At 41.2% G+C, this 26,175-nt stretch overlaps 1 protein-coding gene across 2 annotated transcripts in view; it reads left to right on the top strand.

Moving 5' to 3' along the window:
• The window catches only part of hivep2a (HIVEP zinc finger 2a), a 97,047-nt gene that overhangs the window by 8,814 nt on the left and 62,058 nt on the right, over positions 1-26,175 (top strand). Inside the window, exon 1 of one of the 2 annotated variants that reach the window (XM_051408378.1) lies at positions 25,045-25,464. The exons of the other annotated variant lie outside the window; for it this stretch is intronic. The gene's annotated coding sequence lies outside the window, so the exon portion shown is untranslated. Of the gene's footprint in view, positions 1-25,044; positions 25,465-26,175 lie in introns of those variants that run through there. 2 annotated transcript variants of the gene reach the window in all.

The raw sequence follows: 26,175 nt of genomic DNA, 5'->3' as shown, positions 1-26,175 counted from the left end.
GTGTGTGTGGGTGCATGTGTGTGATGGTTATAGCAAGCAATCATAACACAGGCAGACAGAGTAGACAGTTGACATAAAATGAAATGAAAACTAAAATGGGGTCATGAGGTCACATAAAGTATGGTTTGCAGTTGAAAAGATGAAGTGAGTTTAAGCAGGAAAAGTTGTGAGGTCTAATTTGAGAATCGATTTAGTAGTTTGGCAGTTTACTGGATTATTGTGAAAGCTGTGAAAAAAGTTAGATAACAAATGAAACTTCAGGTGCAAAGAAAAAGGGCAGTAATGGCAAATTGAATTTACTAACAAAATGTTTTAGTAAGAAAATCCAGTTGTAAAAGTAAAATTACCTCAAGTAGATTTCTTAAAATGGAGTAAATTTGGTTGAAATTGTGTTTTATGACATTATATGTGAAAGTAGATGATAGATTTAAACAGATGAGAAGAAACTCCTGCCCGGAGTAGAGATTCTCTAAAAAACCAAAGAGAAAATGGTGGAAAAAGACCTTCCATGTAATAATAACCATCAATACAATTTAAAATGGCTGATCCACTTGTCATGAGAGAGGGAGAGACCCACACAGAGAAACAGACGGCAAGACAAGAGAGAGCTGAGCTGTATTCATTTAACCAGAATTACTCTCGCTGTTTTCTCCTGGCTGGTTGCCGGGGCAACCGTCCAGCTTCGTTACCAGAGGTGTGACCTCGGCTGGGAGTGTAAATGAAAAAGCTCACTTTCATGGTCCTGCTGCCTGGCATCATGTAAAGTTTCTGTATATTTGCTCCACTCCAAGACGAACAGTTTGTAAAATGATCTTATTCTGATCTCTGTGCGCCAAAAGGAGTCATTAGGAATGTCTGGGTGTTCAGAGACAGTTTGTGTTGGAGTGATTGGATTTTCTTTACAGTTTGAGTATGAATAGAATGCAGAATAGATTAAGCAAAAGGTGCTGTTACAGCAGAGACTATGAACAGATTCAGGATTATACATAAAGAAGAACTTTTGCAATGGCTGCTGAACTAAAGATTAGCCAAAATATAAGGGTTGATGCTAGACAGAAGAGTGATGTTGGATGCTGAAGAGTAAAGTCTGGCCTTTTTTCTTTCCTTGCTTTTTAAATGTGTGATAGCTGCAAACAGTCTGGCTGGTAGAAGTGTGTGTCAACGGTGTCACTTCCTCTTCCTGTGTAACAGACGGCTTTGTATCAAGGATGAGATGAACTATGTCATCCAAACAGCCTCTGTCTTTCTCTCTGTCTCTATCTCGCTCCCTCGCTCTCACATCATTCCCTCTTCTATATGTGTTATCGTCCACGACTCTGTGTGTGTGGGTGTGTGTCAGACAGTGCACAGAAATAGATCATGTAAAGCAAAGATTACTATCTGCACCTCAAAGAACAAACGAGTGGGGTTTTAAACTTCATACAGTGTCATTGCTTTAAGACGTGCACGCTCACACAACACAAAACATGCACAGGATGTGCGTCAGTGCTTGCAGACTGTGCACATGCTGTGAAATGCACTATGCATATTACACGTGTGTGTGTGTGTGTATGCGTGTGTGTGTGTGTGTGTGTGTGTGTGTGTGTGTGTGTGTGCATGCATGTGCGTGTTTGTATGTTAGGTGCGTTATAAGGCCATAGATAGTGACAGCTGTCAATGGCTGTCCCAAATGGAGGCAAACTGAGGCAAGTCAGAGAGAGATAAGTCCAGATAAGATATGTTCCTCTAGAAGAGAATCTGAAGCTTTTTTTTCTTTCTATGTCAGAACAACATAATTTGTCTGTGGCCTCCAAAATTGTTGCAGTTGAAAAATGATTATGATGTGACAACTCCATGGTTGAGGCTTGGTTAAGTTTAGGAACAAAAACAACTTGGTTAGGTTTAGGGGAAGATCATGGTTTGGGTTAAAATAAGGACTTTGATCAGGTGCGGGAAACCTCATGGTTTGGGTTAAAATGACTACTTCATTAAGGTTAGAGGACCTCTGTCGTCATGGTTACAGTAATAAAGGAGTGGTTAATGTTAGGAAGGGAATGATCATGGTCAGGCTTTAAAAAAAAGTTGACTGTCACTTTGGAAACAGTGATCTTTTTGTTTATCAGGGATGTTTTTGTTGATCCATCCATCCAACCGACCTCCTCCCTCCGCTCTTTAACGATTTCACTTCACTTCCTCTTTTGTTCCCGTCATAATGACTACGGCTGTTAGAGGGCGCTGCGCTGTCACAGTGTTGTTTTCTGGAACTTGCTAAAACGATGCTGTTGCTGTTGTCTTTGGAGGACAGTCTCCTCCATACACATCCATATCCACACAAAAAAGTGAATTGAGGTACTTGGTTAGTGTGGAGAAGATGGGTTGTTGATAAAGAAACGTGAAAAAGGTTGATGAAAACAGTTTCTTCCAATAAACAGTCACATCAGGGGTTCTGAGCGTGGTTGTACTGTGAGAACTGGACACCAGGCTACAAAATGGCACCCATTTGTTTCACTGAACGCTGCTCACCCAGCACAGATGCCCAAAACATTTCCTCTCAGTTTGTTTCTGTGTTGTGGTGTGACCTACTCCACATGGCCACTCACTCTTTGCCTGCACATAAAAATAGCTATTCTTGAACATCATGGATGAAAAAGCCAGAGTAATTATGTACCTTGTTTGATGTTTCCTTTTTTTTTTTTTTTTTTATAATGCTTATGGATTCACAGGTTTTTTGTTGTTGTAGCACCATAGTTAGCCACTGAAACAAATTGGCAGCAAGGCGCTATGTGCTGTATTCTATAATGTGTAAAATCCACATTATTTACATTGAGACGAGTCAGTGAACCATGAATCAACGTACATTTATTATGTTTCTCCACTCATTTATTCAGGTTTTTCCTTTAATCTGTCACCACCCTGTATAGGCAGAACAGGAAAAACAACAACAAACAACAAATACAGCAGAAAGGACAGTTTTGTAAGATGAATAAAAAAGAGAGCTGGGTGATAACATCTGAATGATAGGAAGAGAGGAAGAGAGAATTAGAAAACAGGTGAGCAACAAGATCCAAAAACTGATTAAATGAACCACGTCACGAAAAAAAAACCCCGAAAATACCACTGAATGAAGTGAAATAACAAAAACAAAGAGAGAGAGAGCAAGATGGAGGACCAAATGGATGCGGGCGCCATGGTAACCACAGAGTCGGTACATTGAGAAGTACACTGAAAATGGAAAATCAGTAGTGGACAGCAAGCCAATGCTGAGCTTCACATCCGTCTCTGGTCGCTGATTGGCTAAAACAGACCAGGAAGTGAACTGAAACACACTTAGACCCACACACACACACACACACACACACACACACACACACACACACACATACACACACACACATTCACCTCCACTCCCACACAATAGTATGTTCAAATAAAGAAAGTGGAAAAAAGGCAGGAGGTGAAGCAGGACAAGAAGTGTATGTTCTGTTGCCATGGCGACCACGGCTTGGTACGACGGATGCAAGCTGTGCCCTTGACAGCATCGCATGGAGAGAGAGTTTTACACACACACACACACACACACACACACACACCCAAACACACACACAGGGCAGAATGATCATCATGTGTATTGACTAACAGCTGTGTCCAAATGAATGGCCTTTGGGTGAGCATCTTCACACACACACACACACACACACACACACACACACACACATACTAAAGGTGTGTGTTCATGTGTGTGTGTGCAGGCCACCAGTGAGATAACAGAGCGGTAGAATTTGAATAGCATTATGGCATATGACTGTTTTGCCAAGACAACAGCAGTTAGTTTGGTTCCCATTTCCTCCAGGTAACCAGAAGTCCACTGGCCTCTTTGTTTGTGCATTCAAATCACATGGAAAGCAGTGGTGTGTGTGTGTGTGTGTGTGTGTGTGTGTGTGTGTGTGTGTGTGTGTGTGTGTGTGTGTGTGAAAAAGAGAGAGAGAGAGAGAGAATGTAGTAGTGTGTCTGAGCACAGCACGGTACCATAAGGAGCTTTGGTTTCGCTTCCGCATCGTTCCTCATGCAAATGACGGCTTTGTTGCTTCTGCAGCCTGCACACTTCCTGTACATACTCAATGTGTTTGTGTGTGTGTGTGTGTGTGTGTGTGTGTGTGTGTGTGTGTGTGTGAGAAAGAGAGAGAGAATATACTCTGCACAATTTGTTCAGTGTGTACATTTCTGTATTCGTATTTATATTTGTGTGTGTTTAATGCCTGTGGGGTGTTGTGTGTGTGTCTTTGTGCTTGTATGTCCTTGTAAGTAGTGTGTCTGTTGTATTTTGGGTATATGTGTTATACCAGTACTTCCTCTCATGATTGTGTGTGTTTTATATATGTGGAAAATGTTCTATCTTGACCAAATTGATGGTTATTACAGTTCATCCCGAGGGGAACATGAATTTTTTAACCAAATTTCATGGCAATGGTTGTCGAGATATTTCACTCAAAAACCCACAAATGTGAACCTCATAGTGGCACCAGAGGAGAAAATCAAGGAACCACCAAAGTCATTCATTCACCTTTCAGTGTGAATGAATGACTTTGAATGAACTGACTGTTCAACGCTGAAGCTACCAGGGCTTAGCAACCTGGACCAAACTTTACACACAGTATTCTTGGAGACTGGAGTTTTCATTCATAAATTTGACCCTAGGAGTGCTTCCGCAGTGACAAACCCTTCAGAGTTTTTCAGGGTGACTTTACAGTCAGAGAATCACTTGAGGCTGCGGGATGACGTTGGAGACCCATTAGCTGAAGAACCATTCAAAGGAAGACAGGATGTTAGTAGGAGGAGAGATGGAGTAATGAATGGGGAGAGGACAAGGTCAAGAAGGGGGAGGATGGATTGTAATTAGGCGGCATCACCTCCTACGACCCATGCTTTCTCCGCCTTCTCTCGTCCCTTTCAGCATCCTTCGCTCTGTCATCTTCCGTTTTATCTCCCTTTCTCTTCCTCCCTCTCATTCTGTTCCTCCCCTCCTCTCCTTTACCTCTGACCTCTTTTCTTTCCTGTCTCATCCTTCCTTTTTTTTGTAAACATCTTTTATCCTTGTCATCCTCCACCGTTTCACTCCATTTGTCACTTTTTCTTCCATTGTCTTCTTTCTTTCATTCCTCCTTCATTCATTTTTACTCCCATATTCCTCCATCACTCCCTTTTTACACCTCCGTTTATACCTTTTGCCTCTCGCAGCATCCTTCACTCCATCTGATGTTTTCCATCTTTCTTTCTATTTCTCCCCATTATTCTCACCCTTCCTCCCCTCCTTTTTCTTACCGCCTCCAGTCTTTTCTTTCTTTCTCCATCCCTCCTTTTTTGTATCCCCTTTTCTTTCTCTCCCTCTTCCTGCCTATTTCTATACCTCTTTCTTGCTCCTTTCAGCATCCCTCGCTTCTTTGTTTCCAGTTGACATTTGTCAGCTTCATTTTCTTTGATCTCTCCTTCCCTTTCTCCCTCCTCCATCAGTCTCTCCCTTCCTACCCTCCCCTCTCACCTGTTCCAGTCTTTTCTTTCCTGTGCCATCCCTCTGTTTTGTGTCACCTCTCCTCATCCTTCCATAATTTTCTTCCCTCATCCTCAGTTTCCTCTTGCCTCATCCCTTCTTCCATTACATCTTTTCTTCCTCCATTGTCCTTCTTTCAACTCTACCCCTTCAGTTACTCACAGTCATATACCTCAATCTTTCTCTTTTTGTACCTCCTTCCATCTTTCTTTTCCTTTTCAATCTCCTCGCTTTCCCATGTCTCTCTTTTCTGCCTTCCTTGTCGGCTTTTCTCGCTACCCCCATCCCTCCTCCTCCTTTCCCCCTCTACTCTCTCTCGCTCCATCATCGCGCCCTTCGCCCTTTCTCTTCACCCCGCTACCCCCATCGTGTCATTTCCCCCTGCCGTCATCTTTTCATCACTCCCTCCATCCCTCCACGATCTCCCCTGCCAGGGAGGAACAGGTGGCTTGCCTCTGCTGTGCCACTTGGTGGCTTCCTGCCCGAAAGAGGGAGAGGGGGGGAGAGAGAAACAGAGGGAGGGAGGTAGAGAGAGAGAGAGAGAGAGAGAGAGAGAGAGAGAGAGAGAGAGAGAGAGAGAGATTGTGGCCCATGTCAGTGCCCTGGCACTTGGGCTTGTACCATGTGATGGACGGAAGGAGGAGGAGCAGGAGGAAGAGGAGGAGGAGGCGTCGGACTGAAGGCTGTGATTTTCTAGACTGAGAGAGAGAAAGAGAGCAGCAGGTGCTTCAGTTTGAAGCACTTGTACAGACGCACACATGCACTTAAAGATAAGAGCTACCAAGATATTTCTGTGCCCACACCAGCATGACATCATTTCCTGGTCTTGCACAGGAAGTCAACACACTAAAGAGCCTGTGGTGTCTCACCCTGGTAGTTCAGCTGTGGAAATGCTCAGATGTCTTCTCTCCTACTTCTCATTTTTCTCTCTTGCCCGTTTTTCATACTTTTTCTTATTTCCTCGCTCTCTCTTTATGTCTCTTTTACATGAACTACATTTGTTTGGCAGAGTGTGTTTAGAGAATCACTGTAAGTGCATTCAGCCTCAGTAGGAACAACAGCTACATGTCACATATACATACAGTCTACAGATGCTTAGAGCTATCTCTTTTTTTACCAACGTATTTCTAATCTCCTGTGGTTCATTTTTATTCTCTTCCTCTAATCTTAATCTCACGCTGCAGTTTCTAAAATTGACATATTTGGGAAAACAGGGGATTGGGCTTGTTCCTGTAGCCGCTAGGATTAGCCGCTGCTACAGTAGCTAGCCATCTCCAGAGCGAACTCCATATGCATGGCATTAAGACTGATTAGCTCCGCGCTAGCTCACTCATACTCAGGGTATTAAGGCTTAAAAGCTAGCGCAGCTGGCTAGCACCTTGCTCCTCTCGTCCATCATACGATGGGGGATTAGCACATGCTAACGACAGTTAGTTCTGAGAGCGGCCTAGCAGGCTAAGCATTAGTGCTTCAAAGAGGGGAAGTAAATTTGGCACGACCTGAAAATTCGTCCCTGCTGAAATTCTTTTTATGTCTGTCTTTTCAGCAGTCACAAGTGTTTTAAGTGTGGAGAAATGTAGGTTATACATAGGCTACTACCTGTATGAGGGTGGGGACAGAGGACAGAGGACTGTGGCTTTACTGGGCAGCTCCCAGTCTCAATATTAGGACCAGTAAACATGGAAAGCTGAAGAAAAAGAAGCTTACATAGCATTTAGTTGAAATTTTCTCTTCGTATTTTTACTTCAGTCAGAGGATTACATGCTCCTCACCCTTTATCTTATTAAACCCTTTGGAACTGGATAAACTTTCACATCCATCATGGTCGAGCTGGAATTAAAGCCGTTTCTCTCTGGTATTTTAGAGATGCAAGGTTTTCACTGGGAGTCATTGAAGGACAACTCCACCAACAAGAGTTTATAACTTTGCATAGATAGTGTTATCAGCTTGGACTTACTTACACTGGATTCTAATGGTGACCAAGTGTCAAATTTTAAAAAGAACCTTCTAACGAGTGTCCCGGCTAGGATCGTTTTTTTGGGTTATCCCGGTTATGTGTGCATGTAAACATTGCTAGCTGGATATGGGTTTGGATTCTTTGGATTGGACGGATTCTGGCATTAGAAACCAGAAAACCGTGACATATAAACACCATATGCGGGTTTCTGATCCATGTCTGCAGTGCTGTTGCATCTTTAAAAAAATAATAGGATGATGAATGGTGCAAGCATGTCTTAAATGATTAACCTAAATTATTGGTGATCTTCTGGGAAGGAAAACTAAGTAAATCCAGCAAAAAGCCTGAAACCAAACTAGCTGGAACAGAAAAGAGAGAGTTGTTGAATACTGAGAATTAAAAGACGTCATAAAAGGCAGCACAGACAGAAATCTGGATGATGTTGTGATTGTGGCTACAGGTAGCTCAATACCCTGGTTTCCTCTATGTTCCCTGTAAAAGTAAAAAAGTAAAAGTAACATCTTGAATATTATTAAAACCATAAAAAATCTTGGATGCACATGTAAACACACTTGTAATGTCTCAATATCACAACAAACAACTATTATGTAATACAGCCAAAGTCCTCCCAGAAGTAGTGCATTTAGTTTCTTTGTTGGCAAATTGACGATTGATTGGAAAATACTGGACATACAGTTGAGAAGTGTTTTATATTGCAGGACTGGTTTATATATAGACATTTTGATACGTTCATTGTAACCTCTGTGAATCTGATTAATCATTATCGGTTTATAAATGATGACAGGCTAATAATTGCCCCTTCTTGTGGTTTGCACACTCTGCTTCTTATTGTACGCTTCATTGCAAGTCGGTCTCTGTGTGTAACCTTTTCTTCCTTGCGTATGTGGTTTAAGTGAAAATGTGTCTGAATTTTTTCCTGCAAAACTGTCACAGTCAATTACCGGCAACGCAGCACAGAGCTCTCCGCTTTCCCGCTAACTCCTGGATTGAGCTTTTGTCTATCCGCTTTTGAAATTCATCCTCTTTCACAAACACATCCATTGTTCAAATAGACACTTCTAATTTTGATAACATATTTTTCCATCTAATGGTGAAAACTGTGATTTCCCTCATGACGGACATGAGTTAGCTCGAGTATTGTCTTTATTTCTAAATAACTAAAAGATGTCACATTTTCATCGAAAATATAATCTAGAAATGTAAAAATCGTCCTAAAAGTGAACGGAACTCTTCATTCTCACAGAGCACTCCTCACTTTTTTCCTCTTCTTCAGCTGGTTTAAACTTGTCCTCTCTTACTCCCTATCTCTGACTCCCTCACTCCTTTCATCACTATGAATGTTTCTCCTCTTTTTTTCTGCCTCTCCATCCCTCCATCTATGCCTCCCTCTTCTTTCAACCACTCTGTCCCTTCGCCTCCTGTTTCATCCTTCACTCACTCTGATCCCCCTCTCCTCCTCCTCCTCCTCCTCCTCCTCCTCCTCCTCTTCAAAGCTCTGTCTATCTGTCTCTGGATTCAATCCTCCCCTCCCTTTCATCCTCCTCTCCACTCTTCTCCTCTCCTCCCTTCTCTCCTCTCATCTCCTCATCTCCTCTCCTCTGTTCTCGTCCTGTCTCGACTCGTCTCTTCCCAGTTTGTCTCCTCTCTGATGTGCTTCTCTCCCCTTTCCTCTCCCTCTGGCTCCTCTTCTTCTCCTCTCTTTGGTTTTTGCCTCTCATTTTCTGTTCCCTGTCTTCTCCTCTTTTCTTGTTGATTGTCTCCTCTCCTTTACACCTTAAGTTCCTCTCCTTCACTGTAAAAACAATTGTTATTTTTAAAGTACAGCTGTGGCGGTAGAACTTTACTATTACGGTAAAAGGATATTAGTACTGCTGATTGTACGGTTAAAGTTGGAGTTTTATTCCATATTTTACCTCAAATATGTTTAAATACATGTTTTTACTATCAATAGAATGAATGCTGTGGTTTTCTGTGCAATTTACAGTCTGTAATCTTAAAAAATCCTTTTAAAATATCGTAAAAATAAAGTTTTTGCTATGAGCTATGCTGATGTTTTTCTGTTGCAGAAATTGTATTTAACCTAGTTAGAATTTACAGTCATGTTTTGACAGTTTTTCACCGTAAAATCTACAGATATATTTTTACAGTGTTCTTCTCCTCATCTTGTCCAGCTTCTCAATTTGTCCTCCCTTCCTTCTTCTCTGAAGTTTTCCTCCCCTCCCCTTATTCCTCTCTTTCGTCCTTCACTAGGTCTCTCCACGTTTCCACTTTACCCCCCTCCTCAAAAATCCTTCCTCTCCTTTAAACCTTACTTTTTGTATCCTTATCTTTCTCTTCCCCTCCATTATTTTTTTTTATCGTTCTCCCTTTTCTCCTGCTTTTCTATATTCTCTTCCCAGCCCGTCTCCTTCTCCACTTTTTTTCTTGCTTCTCCTCATGTTCTCCTCCTTTTCTGACTGCTTGTGCCCTCTTTTATTTATTTCTCTCTTCTCCTTCTGTTTCTCATTCCCTTTCCTCCCTCTTCTACTTCTCTCCTCTTTTATTCCCTCTTCTCTTCATCTATCCTTCTAATTTGTCCTCCCCTCCATCAAGCTTTCCTTTCATCTCTCCTCCTTCCTTTTACTCCTTCTTTTCTCCTCCTTCTTGACCTCTTCTCAACCTTATGTCTCACACCTTTTCTCCTCCTTTCCTCATTTAACTCTTTAATTCTATCTCTCCTCCTCTTTCTTTTCGGTCCTCTTTTCTTCTCTCTTTTAACCTCATCTCTTGTCGCTCGCTTTTCCTCCTGTTTTCTCTCTCTCATTCTTTCGTCTTCTTCTCGCTCGTCTCTTCTGTTTCCTCTTCTCCTCATCTCCTCTTTCATCCCGATATGCCAAAAGAAACCCAAAAACTCAAAACAGATCCTCCTTTTTCTCTCGGCTGTCAGCTGTACGTTCTCTCTCTCTCTTCAGTTTCGGCCTTTTAACTGACGAAGCACAAGGAGAAATTAAAAGACACTTAGATATATTCACTGTTTGTTTTGTACCTGATGTGTGTTTCCATGCTGACACACACACACACACACACACACACCCACACACTAACGGTGTCAGTGACAGGATTTGGCTGACAACTGGGTGATATTAGACCTCTCTGTTAACTTAAACTACATAGGAGGATCAGAAGCAGCTGTCAGCCGTCTGTGTGTGTGTGATCTCTTGTTAGACTGCCTCAGTGTCATCAGTAAATTTTTTGCTCCGTCCTCCCTCTATCTAATTCCCACTGGATATTAAAACGCGGAGACATTCGGCTGAGGGCCAGAAATATCTATGCAAATATATTCAGATAAGTCTCATTTAAAAAAAATGTAAATATGGAGATGTTCCTCACAAAATCGTGATTGTTGGCATGAAAGTAAAGCACATTATGGGGTAGTATTAAAGTTGTGAGGCATTTTAAGGCATTTAATTTCAGAATACTGACATTTTTGGACAAAAATGTACCACAGTTTGTAATATACTGACAGGTAGAAAGGTCAATTATCTGCATTTAGGAACTTAAAAGGTATTAAAGCATATTTAAATTGCCTCAAAATGGCCTTTGGATCATTACTTTCCTCCTAGTTTGACGTAAGTCTACATAAGTAAGGAAGGTATTTTTAAGTTTTATTTATTCAAGGGAGGTTCACTGAGAGCATTCTCTTCCAGGAACACCCTGATCACATCACAGTTTCACATTCACACCTGGAAGCTGCCCATTGCAACCATAGTCTGATCCTCTGGCCACTGTGCAGCTCCACTGGAGGAGTCAGGGTTAAGGGCCTTGCTGAAAAATGTGATGTTGAGATGGGACGAGTTCAACCCAGTTTTTGTAATCTGACAGCCCTGATGTTTCTGTTCGTCGTGCACCTGTGGGTTTTATATGTTAAGACTGCCTGGCCAGGTTCACTCAAAATCTTTCAGCATATATTTTAATGGATGAAGGTTGTAAAACACTCCAGAATGCAATACATCAGAATAAAAACACAGAAGAGAAACGTATACTGTACATAAATGTAATAGTATTAATTTATTGAAGTATAATTGAGATGGAGGAGGGCATTTTACTTTGCAATGGCCGGCCGTCTGTCCACCCTTAAATGAAAACACTCCAGCGTTCTGCAGAAAAATCTGCATCTTGTCTGTTTCACCACAGCTGGATGTCACATCTCTCATTGTAATTCTTTGGTGTTGTTTCACAACTTTTATGTGTTTTCAAATCAAAAATCAGCTGCTTTTGACAGCTTTGTGTCTTTATTTTTGTTGCTTAAATTGTTACCCTGGGAATGATTCTGGCAAACAATCCCCAGCCTGGACTCAGAGGTTGCAGAGTTGCAGATAAAGTTTAAAGCAGTTGTTTTATATCCATAAAAACAGAATCGTAGAGAAAAGTACTGTGCATAAACTTGCTCGCAGAAACACATATAAAATGAAGCGCACACAACAAATTTAAATAGACGTGTGTGCACAAATATATACATGCCCATATGTGCATACGCAAAGATGCACATACACACATGCTGAACATATACAGTATGAATACAGAGGCATGCATGCTGTACATGAACCCACTCACACTCCTAGTTGGTTTTCACTCCGTGCACCAAACCAAACACTGTAATTTATCTCCATCTCTCTCTCAGTCCGACCTCAGGCCGTTAAAGGTTTCCCGTTCGGTTTGCGGCAGGCAGAAATGTCAGAGCTGTGGATTCCAGCACCGGGCAGAGAGGCTGCTATGTGGTGGCGGATTGCTATGCTATATATGTTATGTTTCTGTCCGTGGGGTGCTGTTTTTTTAGGCGGCATGTGTGAATATTGAACTGAAGGCTGCTTGGGCCTGTTGATCTGAACTGAGCTGGGCTGAAGGATTCTGGCAAGGACAGAAGAAGCTTTCCCCGCCTGTGAGGTTTGCTTTTGGATGCTACTAGACTCACGTCACACAGATGGCATTCTTAAGGGATTTGTGGGGTCGTCTACCTGCGGAGCTCCAGTGGTTACTGACCAGCCGTTCACTGTGTTGTCTTGTATATTTACTCAGTCGTAAAAGTTTATGCTCCTCCTTAAAGACTAAAAGAATCTGCACAAGTTGGTGGAAACAATCTTTGTCTGAGTGTGTTTAGTCTTTGTAGGTTTCAGCTTGATCCCCAAAGTAGTGGAAACACACAAAACAACCCTCGGAGTGGGCTAACCATTGAAGTTTGGGTACATTTAGCTAAACTTTGGTGAGCAGAAGAGAATTATTATAGGTTGCGGGTTTGAATCCTTTAACCAGTTACTGGAACTTTCTCTGGACATGCAAATGATATAAATAGAAGCAGACTGTTGGAAAACAGTTAACATACATTTGTAACTTTTAACATTCAATTTGGCTTCCAAGGAAAGAATGCTTCTCCATCTGTTTGTCTTTCCTCTTCCCTTTTCTCCACTGTCATCCTCCTTTTTTCTCTCCATATGCCCATTTCTCTCCTCTTCTCTCCTCTCCTCCTGTTTCTCAGATGCTGATGCTCAGGGCCAGAAGAGTTATATTTAGCTCTTCTCTCCTCTTCCTTCTCTCCCTCCTTTTCTGTGTTTTGCCCCTGCAAAGATGGCTTCATTAGCCGTAGACCTCAGTATGAAAACACACACACACAACACACACACACACACACACACACACACACACACACACACACACAAACACTGGGGTATGGAAGGGGATAGAGTCCGTTACATAAGAGCTTCTCTTATATAATTTGATGCATATTTGATGCTGAATGGTGCAATAGCAATGCAGAAAGCGGCAAAGTGCCTGTGTGTGTGTGTGTGTGTGTGTGTAGAGGATTTTTTACAGTTTGGCCTCTCTTTGCCCTGCATGAGCTGTTGCGTCACAGAGAAAGCTAAAGGTGAACGGGCAGTCAGAACTAGAAGAGAGAGTGAGGGTGTGTTTGTGTGTGAATCTACAAAAGACTGAAACATCTTCCTGATGTTGAGTTGCTTTTCAAAATTTTCAGTTTACTGTTAAACTTCTCCTCCTCCTGTGCTTCCCCTTTTATCTCCGTTTCCTCCTCGGTGATCAATATCAATTTAATAACAGGAATCGATGAAGGTTAATGGCTTCTACCTGGATTCACTTCGTCAGTGCATTTCATCAAAAGTGTCCCCAGTGTCTGTACACTCAGGATACAGTACCATAATGGAGCACATGCAGTAAGAAGGGCCGCAGACGTCTCATTTTAGATGAATTCAACTTTCTGCTGACTCGCAGAGCTGCTTTAAGTGATTCTTTGGAATAGATATGCCATTATATTGTATGAATAGACAATAAAGACATTACTGTTCAGATGAAGCCCCTAAACATCTGGGTCCTTCATTGTCCATAATGCAACCCATTAAAGCTTTTTCATTAGATGCTTCCTGCTTGGTACAATCCCTTGTTGCATCTCTCAAAAGAAGACATAACCTAAATGGCATGGTTATTTTTTCAAACTCCAGAGTCATTATGCAACTCTTCTCCACAGGCTGAGTAGTGCTCTCTGTGACGAACAAACTGAACTTAATATGAAAAACTGGTTGAATGCCCCTTTCCCCTCTTTTCATTTTTTCATTTTATTTTTAATCCAAAAGAGCCCTCTTGGTTTATGCTGCCTTCATGTCATGTGGGAAATATCAGATTTAGAAGCAGAACATGAATAAGCCAACAAAGGGTATATATGACTCAGAAAATGGAAATTTATTTATATATTATATATTTATTTATATGCTATGTATTGATTCAGTGAACAGGACACAATTAAATTTAACTCGAATTAGTTACTAGCTATAGGTTTCTGTTTTAGCCCCACACCCTTAGACCCCAAGATTTTTAAGACTCATTTAAAAACATTTAAAGATTGTCAAGTAAATGTAAGTGTGTTAGTTAGTCTTAGAAAGATCTTAATTTCCATATCAAGCGACCATTGTTAGTCGGGTTGACTATAGTGTCACAAACCAACAGAGCTTATTTTGATTCACTGTACTGTAATATAGAATAAAGTAAATATATACTTAGCTACTTTATTTGGCCCTATTTACTGTTACTGTTGTTGTAAAGGGTAGCAGTGGTAATAGCAAAATGAGGCATGGCACTCTGAGGTCGCTGGTTCAACTCCCACCCCAGTAGACCTGTTAACTCCCAGCAGTGCAGAGCTGTGGTTATACTGGGCACCTCCCAGGTGGGAATGTGTGGAATTCCCCCTCAGAGAAATAAAGGCTAAAATACAAAAAAACATTCCCACGCCGCCTTAATAAAGATCTCCTGACATGATTCAAGCTTTCCGGGTGCCTGGATCCTGAGTCCCAGTTCTGGTGGTAAACAACCTGTTTTGTTTTGTTTTTGTCGGGAAGCAGAGGGTGACTTGTCAGCTTCTGACTAGCACTCCTTTATTTGCTTGTTTTTTCCTTCTTTAATTTCCCGAGGGGGAAGTAAGTCATAGCGAGGTCAGAATAGGAGCAGCTCAAGTGGAAAAACAAAAAAAAAACTAGACAAAATTGAGCGACTACAAAACAACTTCTGAACAATGAAAATATAAAAAATGTGCAAAGAATCCCACAAAAACCAAGAACTTTAGTAGTAGTACACGATGTGTGTAATTCATGAAGGAAATATCGAAAGAGAGAAAGAATTGAGTGATTGGGTGTTGAAAAAGATAATCACCTCTATCAAAACTTAAAGGATGAAGCTAACTTAACGTGTTTAATTTGAGATTTGTTTTATAAAGTTGACTTGCGTACAGCAGATTACAGTACGTTTCATTTGCAGCACATGTTCTGTCTGACCAACAGATTCAACTTGCAGTGATATAAAACAGAAAAGCAGAATGTTTGTTTTTCTTGAATAATATTTAACTTAATTAGTCAATTCTCAATGTCTTTGTTTATTGGCTAATTGTTTCACCACTTGGACTAATATTATTTATACTTATATTGGAATTATTGATAAAAAAATCTCATACAAAAGACTGAAACATATTGTATATTACTGACATGTTCAAAGACTAATTCTTCTTTAAAAATATAAATAATGACCAATTACACTTGCAACCAATGATTATTTTCATTATTGATTAATCTGTCAATCATTTTCTTGATTAATCAATGATTTGTTTTTTTGATAAAATTTCAGAAACTGGTCAGTGTTGATCAGTGTTTCCCAGAATCCAAAGTGACTTCCAAAGATATTTACTGTCATAGAGGACGAATGAAACCAAAAAATATTCATATTTGAGAAGCTAAAAAAATGACCCAAAGTGATTAATCGTTTAAAAAAATAGTTGCTGGCTGATTTAATAGTTGACAACTAATCAACTAATCAACTAATCAACTAATCGTTGCAGCTCTAACTACAATAACTGAAACACTAACCTACGTTTACTAACCACAAAAATGTAACTGAGTACTTTATATTAATTTACTCTTCCATTGAAGTACACAAAAACACACTGAGTATCTTGTTACTGTGTCAGTATGTGTGTGTGTGTGTGTGTGTGTGTGTGTGTGTGTGTGTGTGTGTGTGTGTGTGTGTGTGTCTGGCAGGTTGTCACACACTGTACTGCCCAGACCATCAGATACGATCCAGCAGCCAGCTAGCCGTGCTATCTGAGCTAATTTCCTGCCGCTAACAGCAAGGCTGCCCTTCTGGTGACATTGGTGTAACGCTGGTATACCCCCCCCCTCTCTAGATAATGAGGTTGCGTAACAGTTAAACTCTTCTCTGTGTTGTTAATATCGATTAGCCCGCACCATCTGACGTACAACAGACACACACAGGGCGCTCAGTTGCCAGTCCATCAGCTGGCAGATCAATCAGAGCCTAATGAGATAAACGAGCTCACTAATTAGTTAACGAACCGCTGGCTGACTGACTGACACAAGCGCACACAGAGCCAGCCTGGCAGCTTCTCTCGCTGTCAGCTCAGGGGAAGAGAGAGCAAGAGTTCCTTAACAAGCTGCAGTTCAGCGCTGATCTTTAAAAGCATCATTTTCACAAACAAAGACGTAAAATACCCACTTAACTCAGAGTGACATCATTAGGGTCCCGGTTTACATTTTACACGAGCTGAAGTTAGATCTTTAAATGTCTCAGTTCAAAACAATATTTGACACAGACTGTAGGTTGCTGCACTTTTGTTTCAACACAATACCTGATAGAAGGTCATCCGTTAAGTGTCTTAATCAGTATGATCACAACAAATTGTATATATATATATTTATATTTATTCTTTGTAGACTTTAAACATAAAGTCTGATTTTACTGTAACTGTACAAATTCAACCCTGGTGACTTTAATGAAATAGTGCAACAGTTTTGATACATTTGCTTTCTGTTTGAGAGTTAAAGGAGAACATTGATATCACTCTTATGTTTGTATGAGGCTATTACCCTAGCTTAGCATAAAGACCGAAAACAGGGGGAAACCACTAGCCTGGCTCTGTCCAAAGCAGGAAGTTACCTGCTGAAGGAACAGCAGTTCATCCTTCTGCCAACTACTTCTTTGCAGTTTCGCATCGTCAGATATCGTTGATCAGCACATATTGTATTCTGTGTAATTTACTGACCTATATTAATTAGGCAGCTTTAAAAGGTGTTGGCAAGTGTATTTATTTCACTTTGGACAGAACCAAGCTTGGTGTGGGAATGAAAACGAATAGGCATCATTCCTGTGATTGTTCCCAAACTATTCCTTTAACACAAACTTGGTATGTCTTTGGTATAATTTAATAGCACATTAGAGTGTTCCTGATTGCTGCTTTAGTGATTTTTTTGACAGAGACATCTTCCTCCACTTTGCTTGTCGTCACTTTCAGAGGTACACGAAAAACTCTGCACTCTAAAACACAAATGACTCCCAAATCATCTTTAAAATGGATAAAAGCAGTTTTCCCGGTCACAGTTTGCTGAAAAAGGCACCTCTGAATTTGTGCTGAATGTAGGGTATGAATAAAAGATTTTACTCAAATGAGATAGAAATTAACTGGTAGTTTGAGTAATCGTTCCAAACTTGTATCCCGAAGAGGCTTTTTATCCAAAACGGTGCCTTTGATCTGGATATTTATGGCAGATCAACACTGCTAAATATCAGTTTTTGTTAAGTGACTCTACAGATACCAAGAATCCTTTTGGAGTACCGTTTTTTCAGCATGTATTTGGCCGGTAAAACTGTAAAAGTGGCCCGCAGATTTAGGCCGGTGGGTTAGTTTATCTCAGTCTGCTGTGATTGACAGTTCTGCCCTCCTAACCCTGACACACTACTACTTATCATAGACCTTGTACATATGTGTGTGTGTGTCTGTGCTGGCATAGTTTGCTTGTGTAACACTAAACTGGATACTCCTGATGTCTCTGGGACCAAAGTGGCTGCTGTGAAAAGGACACATAGCTGGAGCGTCCATGGGGACTGCCCCGAATAATTTTAACTTTGTGGGGCAAGCCTGGGCTGGATGACACACAGAGAGATAAATAGCTGGACAGACAGAAATACAAACAGACAAAAATAAAATATAGCATGTGTTTATTGTCTGAGCCAGAACTTCCCCATGTTTTGGACTCAGATTCAACAAAACTGTTTATTAACTGGGTAAGGGCTAATAAATAGATATTAAAAAAAGACAAAACACATTACGCAGGATAAACAATAAAGTGAATATGGCATATTGTTGGCTCTGTTCTGGCACCAGAGGCTTCAGGCGCTTGCCTAATCCGGCCCATATATGGCACCCAGACGTATTGGGCTGATTTAGACTTGTAGTGAAGACATTTAATGGCCAACTTTGGGCCATGTTTGGAAGTCAATATGTATCTTAAATATGGACAGTTTAACCAGAAGTCAGTTGACCTCTGAAGGTGAGCCAACTCTGGGCCATGTACATCAGCCCAAATGAAAACAACATAATAATAATAAACATAACAAAAACTACAAAAATTAAGTGTTAATCCATTCCCTAAGTCTGGTCATATTTTACATTTTTCCTAATGATACCATCACCAAACATATCCTTCACAGAAAGAAATATTGTGTCATTATTGCTATAATAAGGTATGTTGTCAGAAACACTGCTGGCTAAAGACATTATGTTTGCATTCAACTACTACAACTCCCATGAGGCCTTGACAGCATGTCAGTGGCTCGGACTCGTGATATCTTGTTACAAAGTTCTTTTATTTTGTAAAAAAAAATAAAAACAAGTTAGTTTTAGCAAAATTACAACAGGTGGGAGCGTGTGGGGGAAAAAACGTATATACAGTAGCATCATAAATCTCTGACCTTCGTCTTTCTCTCCTTTGTCCTTATTACCTCCTCTGTGTTTCTACATGTGGCTTCTGTTGTGGCACCATGCCACAGGTGTTACTTTCCTGGTGCAGAAATAAGGTATGTAGGCTGATTTGAGTTTGTGTTGATTTTCTGTAATTAAAGTCGAGGATAACCTTTCTGTTTTGAGGTTTCACTCGTTAACTTTAATGAACAGAAGTTTGGGGTAAACACTGTGTTTTTTGTATTCAGTAATAAAGTTTGTGGTAACCTTTAAGAGCTGACGTCAGCCACTGTTGTCAGCTGTACCTCTGCAGCCGGCCACTGCTGTGCGTGCGTGTGTTAGAAAGTCAAGCGGCAGTCTCTTTAATGAGGGTGAATTCGAGGGTTTGTTCTTAGTCTTCACTTGGCCTGCTGGGAAGGTTGCTCGCATACCAGTATTTGTGTGTGTGTGTGTGTGTGTGTGTGTGTGTGTGTCACCCTTGTTATGAGTGGGAAGCCCCATATACACACTGCAAGACTTCTATTAATGAACACCGCCTTTTCAAGTAAGTCGAGTCGTGTGTGTGTGTGTGTGTGTGTGTGTGTGTGTGTGTGTGTGTGTGTGTGTGTGTGTGTGTGTGTGTGTGTGTGTAGGTACGCGTAAGTGTGTGTTTGTGTGTGTACGCGCACATTGTACCACCCCCAGGGGGCGACAGGTGCCATGGGCAACATGAAACCCTGTAGAGTGACATGGTGAAAGAGAGAGGGTGTGAAGTGGTGGGAGAGCATGAGGATGAAAAGAAGAGAGAAAAAGTAATAGAAAGAGATACATGGCCAAAAGTATGCAGACACCCAAACGTTAGATCTCTAGATTCTAGATTCTGAAACCATGTGCATTAACTGCTTAACAGCCTCCACTTTTGTGGGAAGACTTTCCACCAGATGTTGGAACCTGGCTGCAGGGATTTGCTCCCATTCAGAGCACTCACACAACAGCATTAGTGAGGTCCAACATTGATGTTGGCTCCAATTTGGCGCCACACCAAACTGGGAAAACCATCTCTTTATGTGGGGCACTTTGGAACACGAAGAGACCTTCCCTGCAGGCGAAATATTGTCTAAAATATAATTCTGTGCTGTAGCATTAATATTTCCCTCCACTGGAATTAAGGGGCTGAGCGCTGAAAACGAGACGGGTTGTCCACATACTTTTGGCCACATAGTGTAGAAGGGCTGGCAAAATGACAGATAGAGATAGAGTCTGATTGAGAGATAGTGGAGGAGAGAGAAAGACAGGGAAGTAGAGATAGACAAATAGAGATAGTTTTCACTGCTGGAATTAGGGACAGCTGGCGTGTGTGTGTGTGTGTATGTGTGTGTGTGTGTGTGTTGGCATGGCTTGGTTGCATAACACTCAACTGGGTCCCCCTGTGGCTTAGAGGCTAGAGTGGTCCCTCTCTCTTTCCCACTCTCAGTTTTCAATTCAATGAAGCTTCATTGGCATGACGTTCTGATTAAAGAACATGGCAAGGCATAAAAACAGAGGGAAGTAGTCTGAAGATGATTGGCAGTGTAGTTAATCAATAAAGGGCCAGAGACTAACTGGAATATTATTTGCAAGTTCAGTCGCATTATTGGTCAGGAATTTGTTAAATGCATAATAAAGGACAATATGGCTTGGATTACAAGACAGAGACACCACCTTCTCAACTCGAGATTTTGTTAAGGTCCCCGTAGGTGTTGCCTGGAGAAACACCTTGTTTTAGGACCACGCCGTGTTTCCCATGGTGCTTTGCTCGAGGGAAACTCTGCTGTGGAAAGAACAGCCCTCACATTTTCTCTGCTCCACTTCCAAAGTTACTGGCTGCTCCCTGTTGTTTATAGAGGTGTGTGCGTGTTTGTGTGTGTGCGTATGTGTGTGTGTGTGTGTGCTTGTGTGTGTGCTTGTGTGTGTGTAGGTGTGCGCGTGCATGTGTGCATTATTTTATGGGCAAGCTTGCAGGCACAGTTGTGTGTGACCATGCATTTTAAGTGATGGTGTGCTTATGTGTATGCGTGTTTGAATATGGGTGTGTATATATTTGTGTTTGTGTAACACTCCACATGTGGGCACTTGCAGGCTTTCGCAGTTGTTTGCATGCAGGTACGTGTACGTGTGTGCCCATTAATGTGTGTACGTGTGTGCTTGTCAGTTAAACAGTGAGTTGCTATTTTACAATAAGGAAGACTTTAGCTTCGATCGGTGTGTAAAAGTAAGGGAGAGATAAAAAATAAGAGAAGCGGGTGTAAGAGAGAGGGCGTGTGCAGACTAGACTTTTAGCATAGAAGATGTCTGGGATACAGATCTTATCTGCTTGTAGTTTATACTACACAACTCTGGCACTGCAAAATCACAGAAACAAAGCAAGGGTGATCTTTCAGATGATTGAGACCACATTTGTCTGGGGTGGATCAGAGAGCTATCTGATATCAAAAAAGCGAAGTGTAAATGCATCCAAGGAGTATTGAGTTACTTCTGGAGGTGCTTTGAGACACATTCTTGCCAGATGTTTAACAGGTGTACATTCGTCTCTCCAAGAAGCATACATAATATTTATTAATCTCATGTGTAACTACATCAGTGAACTAACAGCATGTGTCTCCTGTGATAACAGCAGCTGAAATTAAACAGACATTAGCCTTTGTTCCGTCCGTTACATAGAAAGCAACAGAAAGGAAAACCGCTCCAGCAATTTCACCACGTACAATCAAACAGAAGGTGTATTAAGGTATTGTAGCGTTTATCTGATCCCAGATCAGTGCAAAAGCTTCAAATTATCTGTGTGAAGTGAGAGCGCGGCATGAATGAGAACTGAAAGATGACCCTCACCCTCTGGACTGGAGAAACATATTTTCAAGAGCTTGTGTGGTTGATTATATTGAAACAAGCAAAAGAAAGAGAAAAAAAAAAGCATACCAAAACTGAGTTACCGGTTCTTACTACTAGATACAGAAAATTAAAGAACAAATTAGGAAAAGCTGAAAGAAAAGGAGTTAGGATTTAGGGCAGAGGAAAAGAAAGTAATTTCGAGGGTCGAGGATGAGAGATTGACATAATAAAATACACAAAGTAAGGAAAAAGTGAGGGACAAAGGGAGACAGAAATAAAACACTTTTTGGAAGACAGAAAGGTAAAACGGCAGAGAGACAAAGGCCGAGACAGAGCCCGGCTGGGGACGAGGATGAGACGCTTCTAGCCATATTTAATCATCAAATATTAATGCAGTAAAGATGGAATACAGGAAATTAATATTCCCCATTAACAAAGAAGGAGAGCGAGTAGGGGCTTGTAACGGCTACAAAAGACAAACGGCCTCCATTCAGCGGTTTGATTACGGGATCCAAATCATGTCTTGCTCTACATCCTCCATCTTAACCTGAACTGAATCTGTGCCACGACACATCCATCGGCCTCACCTGCACATTACTCTCTGCTTTGTTAAGTTATAATCCAGTAGTTCCTCAGGTTTCATATCCTTACTTCTAAGTATTCGTTGCAGTTTCAGCATGACCCTGAATTCATCTGCCAGTGAAACAGGGAAGTCAAGACGGTGATGTTTTCTCTGGATGAAAAATTGTTAATCATAATAGTTGATAGTAGAATAGAATTTATGCTGATTTCACAACATATTATAAATTATAAATAACAATCATAAAGTTGAGATATGAAAAATTTCTGCTCCCGCAAAAACAAACTTACGTCAACATGGCTGTAAACCCACCATAAAATCCAAATGCAGTTGATGGAGTTATATTGCCTCCAAAGATTGTTTAGGTCTTGGATAATTTAACTTGTTAACGACCTGCTACATGTGTAACATTGTTCAAATAGATCAATTAGGCTGCATTTCTATGGTGTGATTAGTGTGGATGACTATAATAATGTGTGAATGTTCGCCAGTTGTATCAACAAGACGTTTTTTCACAACATGACGCGAACACAGCATGAGAACATCAGCATTAGATCCAGAGGACTGTCAAAGCCTTATGGGAGCTGTAGTTGTTGAATGTAAATCACACCATCCTGTTAAAATGACTCTGCGTTCAAATGATGTGCTTTGTAGGTTTTGCACAGTATCCACCTAACACTGACAGTTGATGTTTCTGTCCTCCTTCATCCCTCCTTCCTTTCCTTTCAGTTTCTCTTCTCTTCTTTTTTCTCTCTCCATCCTCATGGTGAGTGATCCTAACAAGGAGGATTATATATTTTCAGACTGAGAGCAATCTAGATATGATCAAGTATTTATGTAAGCCGCACTCTCACAGCTCAGATACATACAGAGCCCTCAACTCAACAGCTGTTTCATAACCAGCAGTCGCTACTCTCTCTCTCTCTGTGTTTGTGTGTGTGTGTGTGTGTGTGTGTGTGTGTGTGTGTGTGTGTGTGTGTGTGTGTGTGTGTGTGGACATTTATGAGTCTGTGTTGTGTGATAGCTTATAGTCAACAAAAAAGTATTGAATTATAAATGTCCAGTTAATGCTTAGGAGAGAACAGACATCTATCTGGCCTAGTTAAAAGATGTATGTGTGCCCGTGTTGTCTCTCAGTTCCAAAACCAAAACCATTGTTTTCTGGTTAATTGAATTATACGTAATAATCTAAAACAATCTTAAAGCAAAAACACACTCACTGCATCACGTGGAATTAAACAACGACAACCTTTTATAGAAAGAAAGCTGAACGTCTACATAATTTATCCATCTGCGTGTGTATGTGTGGCAATACATAATACATGGTATATACATTGGTGTTAAACCAGGTGCAGGCTGCATAGTGCTGATGTTTGCAGGTATCCTGCGTTGTGTGACACACACACATACACAAATTCAATATGTATACACGCACACGTAATCCACATACACACACACGCACACACACAGTAGGTACAAGAACACTGACCTGAGGTTGGCCCACTGTGAATGCATGAATATATGATTCATGTTTATGTTTGTTTTGATGTTTAGTATTCTCAGTGCACAACAGCACAGGCCCCAGACACACACATACATACAGGGAGAGAGAGACAGACAGACAGTGGGAGTGAGACTGAAAGTGTAGTGCAGTATGTCTTTATGATTATATTTTATGAGAGTTTTCATATGTGTTATTGTACTTCATGTGTTCTTGGTCCATGTATTATAAATCAGTCCCTCCGGTATGCAAGCCTTTGTGGCTTAAAATGCCTGATTTCCCAGCAGCTTGTCTAAACATTTGCAATGCATCTTGTGATATTTTCTGGTACGTTTTTGCAATGAAATTGTTGGACAAAGTGAAAACTGCAAATAGTGGTTATGATTTAAAAAAATATATATTATTCATTAAAGGCAACTTGTATTGTAGTATTTTGACAGCGCTATTAAACATGTAAACAATACAGGAACTGAAATGTTCAAAATAATCGGCTTTGCAGATTATTGAAGTTGAAAGAAGATTTTTTGAAGTGGGTTTGTTGAGGTATGCATAGTCAGTGTGTTACCTACAGTAGATGGCGGTCAGCACACCCCAGTTTGGAGAAGCAGACAAGAGGACCAGCATGTACTGCTGTGGACAGGGAAGAATCATAACATGTCATCTAAAAAAAGGCCCACCTAAACAAATCAATATCAGTTATTGTTAGGATTAGTGGAACGCTATATTTAGATTTTCACCACCTTTCTGGCAGAGAACATAAAACCACCAGACTCCTTTGTAAAAAAAAACAGTAATTTTACCTCGCAGTACAGGGCAATTGCTGGCCTACCGATCCGGAGCAGCTTTGGGATTCGAGCGTCTGACCCACAGACTTCAGCAGACACCTGGTATCTTCCCCATTAATGCTCTACCAGGCTCACTTCCTACTTGTCTCTGGATCTTTTTGCCTTCAGTCTAGTTTATTTATTTGCTTATTTATTTGTTTGTTTGGTTGTGTATTGAATACACAGCAATTAAGATACATGTGCTGTACATTATAATATATACACAAACACTAAATACACACATACATATACTTTTGACTCCATTTACTTCAAGGCCTTGACTTTCAATTCATGTGTGTATTTATTATTTCTTGTGCATATACAGTGTATTTGTATACATATATAAGTGTATGTGTGTGCGAGTGTGTCCTTGCAAAAGTGCCGTACGAGTTGGCCCGGCGCCTCCCCCCCAGCCACGGCCCCTCCATCTATTTCTGGCTCTGCGTCACGCCTGGGCTTTACTCCTGTGGCAAGAGGAGTGTTTCTCTAGGGCTCCCACTCTGCTATACACACACATACATACACACACACACACACATACACCACACACACACACACACACACACAAACACAGACAGACACACACACCTTCCAAGAGACGAACTCACACACATGCCTGCCCAGTGAACGAGTGAGCACACTCAGATGTAAACACACAGAGTGACGGACGGATAGAGAGGAACGGATGGATGGATGAATGGATGGCTGCTGACGAACTGGACATAATGGGAGTTTAAACTTGAGTGTGTGTGTGTGTGTGTGTGAGAGAGAGAGAGAGAGAGAGAGAGAGAGAGAGAGAGAGAGAGAGAGAGAGAAAGTGTGTGTGAGAGGGTCGGCCGGTCGGTGTGTCTGTTACCGTGGCGATGGAAGGAGGGAGTGTGAACACAGAGGAATGCTTTCGGTGATAGAGAGGGAGAGCCGGCCAGGTTGGTTTACTATCTATCTATCTATCTATCTATCTATCTATCTATCTATCTATCTATCTATCTATCTATCTATCTATCTATCTATCTATACTTATGTATGAAATTGTTCTCTTTTTCTTTTTGATGCTTTCTCTTTCTAAGTCAGTTGAGGGGGTGCTTTCCTGTCTGTGTGTATTTATGTGTGATTGTGATTGTGTGTGTCTGTTGCAACCAAGCAGGGGGGATGTCCTCGTCCGCTGTTGTCGTGGTAATGCAGCAGCCGTGAATGACAGCGTGTGGTAATCGTGTGTGTGTGTCTGTGTTTTTGTGTGTGTGACAAGGGTAGCTGTGACATAAGCTACTTAATCAGAAATGTTCTCTTCCGCTCTCTTTCTCTCTCTCTGTTTTCTCTACTATTTTCCCAATGTGTCTCTCTCCCTCATGGTCTATCTGTTTATCTATTAGTCTACCTGTCTGTCTGTCTATCTATCTACTCAAACCCTCATCTCTCATCACACTCTCTCCCAGGGTGCTGTTGTTAATGGACACACACAGATACACGCTGGACAGCTGACTGTCTCACACAGTGGTGTCAGTTCCCTCCATTAACTGAGGGGTGCCACCGCAGCACACACACACACACACACACACACACACACACACACACACACACACACACACACACACACACACACACACACACACACAGGGTGTTGGTTGTTTTGAGCCTTG

This window comes from Dicentrarchus labrax, unplaced genomic scaffold, assembly GCF_905237075.1.
Source record: "Dicentrarchus labrax unplaced genomic scaffold, dlabrax2021, whole genome shotgun sequence".
NCBI lineage: Eukaryota > Metazoa > Chordata > Actinopteri > Moronidae > Dicentrarchus > Dicentrarchus labrax.
Note: the sequence above shows the minus strand (reverse complement) of the source record. Positions and strands in the feature narration are given on the sequence as shown.